This window comes from Etheostoma spectabile, chromosome 14, assembly GCF_008692095.1.
Source record: "Etheostoma spectabile isolate EspeVRDwgs_2016 chromosome 14, UIUC_Espe_1.0, whole genome shotgun sequence".
NCBI classification, from domain to species: domain Eukaryota; kingdom Metazoa; phylum Chordata; class Actinopteri; order Perciformes; family Percidae; genus Etheostoma; species Etheostoma spectabile.
This window is the reverse complement of record NC_045746.1, coordinates 23629192-23632856: the sequence shown is the minus strand read 5'-3', so window position 1 is coordinate 23632856 and position 3665 is coordinate 23629192.

Genomic DNA, 3665 nt, shown 5'->3' with positions numbered 1-3665 from the left:
CAACAGGAAGTCGGCCTAAAAGACAAGGTGATTATTTAACGAATCCCTAGAGAGATTTTATACCGATCAACTTCAAACTTGGTCTGTGCATTCTTAAGATGTGAAGATGAAAAGTTATTAAAAGAAAACGTTCGTAATACGGTGTGGGAGTGGCATGGCGGCCCATCTTGGTGTTTAGCAATGAAGAATTAAGGGCTGTAAATACAGTTGTCGTTGTCGTATAGCTTGAAATTTCCCACCAAACCCAAGAGTCCAGGACTGAAGACAACTACAGGCCAATATGACTTTTGTAGATAGCGCCACCAACTGCAACAGGAAAATAAGCTTATAGACAAACTCATCCGATTTACATGAAACTTAGAACGTGTGGTATATGTGATACTGGGCGGCACCTATATTATATGGCCACGCCAGTCAATCAGGCCACGCCCCCTTTCATAATATTTGAACCGTTAAATAGAGAACTTTGTGAGGTGTCATTGAATCAGCAGGAGAACTTTCCTTTTTATTGGTGATGTTGACCCGACCCCTAGATGCGGCACGCCCCTTCCCAGTAAGGAGCTGTATGACGTATTAGGCTTGTGGGAGGGACAATGAACTCAGCAGAGACTTCCTTTTAGGTGACGATGTTTGACCCGCCCCATATGATGCGGGCACGCCCCCTTTCACAGATAATGACTTGTATGACGTATAGGCTTGGTGAGGTAGCATGAACTCAGCAGAGACTTCTTTTATGGTGATGTTTGACCGCCCCTTTATGATGCGGCCCGCCCTTTTTACAGCTAGTGACATGTTATGACGTGTAGGCTTTGTGAGTTATCAATGACTCAGCAGAGAGTGCCTTTTTCCATTGGTGATGTTTGACACGCCCCTTATGATGCGGCACGCACCCTTTCACGGACTAATGACGTGTATGATGTATAGGCTGGGTGAGTATCAGTGAAAACTCGCAGGGAGATTCACTTTTCATTGGCGCAATTTTCAGGGTACGAGTGACGCGCAAATGCGCGGTCGCAAGGGGATGCGTCGCGTATGACCCCGAGGAGAGGTTTAGCGAGGGCCCCCCCATCGCTGCTTGCAGCTTTTAAATATTATATTATTCTTTCCGCCAAATGAATTGCCTTTTGGCGGAGGACTTATCATATCAAAAAACTCACCAATTGGCACGGTCGCATCAAGTCTGGTGAAAATTTAGTATTTTAATGGTTTCGGGAATAGGCGCACCAAAATGGCTCGCTGCGCCACTTCCAATATTACGCAAATTCAGCCCCGGCACTATGTTTATCGTAGACTCACGAAAACTTGGTAACATAGTATCATGGCAGGCGGACATAACACTCCATGGCGCCCCCCCCTAAACCCAACAGGGAAGTTCCGCATTGGTTTGAATGTGCGAATTAGTGCGATTTTGCCCATTTTACACAATGTCGTACTGTAACGAACTCCCCTAGAGCTTTCGTACGAGCGCTTGTCAAAACTTGGATGTGTGTCATCTTAACAGTTTAAACGATGAAAAGTTATAAAAGGAAAAACTTTTCGTCATAGGGCGTGCCGTGGGGTATTCGGCCATTTTGTGAAATTCGCCACCGAAAACAGGAAGTGGGTGTAACTTGAGCGTACGTTGTACGATTAGCTCGAAATTTCCACGATTCCTCAGAGCCAACCCCTGACGACATTACATGCCGCTATTGGGCTCAAAAGTCATAGCGACCCTAGTGGCAACAGGAAGTAGGCCTAAAAGAACAAGGTTGCTATACTTTAAAGAACTCCTCCTAAGATTTCATACGATCAACTTCAAACTTGGTATGTATCATTCCTAAGATGTTACCGATGAAAAAGTTATTAAAAGGAAAAACTTTTCGTCTACGGTGTGGGCCCTGTGGCCATGGCGGGCCATTTTGGCGTTGTGTAGCGTATGAAGAGAAATTGCGCTGTAACTACCGTGTACGTTGTCATATCTGCTTGAAATTTCCCACAAGCCAAGAGTCCAGGCCTGAGGACACCTAAAGGCCAATATGGACTTTGGGAGATAGCGCCACCATGGGCAACAGGAAATATGCCTTATATGACAAACATCATCCGATGTACTTGAAAACTTAGAAATGTGTGGTCGACATGTGATACTGAGGCGACCCCATATTTGGAACACGCCCAGTCACTCCGGCCACGCCCCCTGTCATAACTTTTAACCGTTTACGTAGATACCGTATGTGAGGTGTCATTGAACTCAGCAGAGAATTGCTTTTATTGGGTGATGTTTGACCCGCCCGTATGAGGCGACCACGCCCCTTTCCCAGCTAATGAATTGGCAATGTATAGGCTTGTTGTGAGTATCAATGAACTCAGCAGAGACTTCCTTTTCATTTTGATGTGGACCCGCCCCCATATGATGCGGCCACGCCCCCCTTTCCCAGATAATGGACTTGTAGACGTATAGTCTTAGTGTAAGGTTATCAATGAACTAGCAGAGGATTCCTTTTTTATTTAGTGATGTTTGACCCGCACAGTAAGATGCGGCCACGCGCCCTCACGGAAAGACGTGTAGGAGTGTAGGCTGTGTGAGGTATCAATGAACTCAGCGGGAGTTCCCTTTTCATGGCGACGATGTTCGGGTTACGAGGACGGCAATTATGCGCGGTCGCAAGGGAGGGGTGTCCGCAGTAACCCCGATGGAGGGGTTAGCGAGGGCCATCCATCGCTGCTTGCAGCTTAATTGCATTTATAATGCTGGCCATTAGGGTTGATGTGCTCTAGGACCAGTTTGTTCTCACTCCTTCAATGACACCAAAACCAGTTTCTGCAGACAAATGGCCCCTCCTACACATTTGCCTTTTCTAAAGACTTGTTTTGTTGAATGGACAAAGTTCATGAGGGCGTGTACATGCCTGCAAAAGGCATCGTCAACAACCAGTCTAGCATTCAGTAAGACCTTTGTATAAAAACACATTCCTGCCTATTGTCCAAATTATTTCACCAGCCTCCCCCACAAAAGGAAAATGCAGTGATTGAGACAGAATAAAGCGTGATAATCCAGATGAATAGTTCTTTCTAATAGAAATAGTTCACTAATGTGGTGGACATGGCTCAAATATTTGATAAAAAGTCACTCACTCATCATGATAACCTTAGAAAACATGCTCTCCTAAATTGCTACCCAAGTCCCAATTGCTACACAAACACCATAAGACGTTCTGGTTGTAAGATAAGGAGAAAGGTTACCTTGTATGAATGTGAGGTTTGAGTCATATGAGACAGTGGTGGCCCCGAAGATGACACACGCGGAGCATATGTTGGCAAGCGCAATATTTGTGTCTTGTCGTTCTTATGATGTATCTGAAATAAAAAAAAAAAAAAAATGCTAATCATACTATTGCAGTTATTACACCACTGCAGGGCTGCCAACGTTTCCCAAAACTGGAGTGAGACTTGGGGGGGCCAACCAAGATTTTGCCCGCGTACCAAACTATTTATGGGTCCTTTATCCTTCAGGCGTTGAAATTGCGATTTTGTTATATGTCTGGGGGGATGGGGGCTCTCCATAGGGGTCTGGGGGTTGCCCCCCCAGGGAAAAAAAAATTGAAAAAGAAACCATAAATGCACTTTCTGGAGAGTTTTTGCAAAAAAAAAGGGAGTGAGAATTCAAGTTTACATGATATGTGCACAAA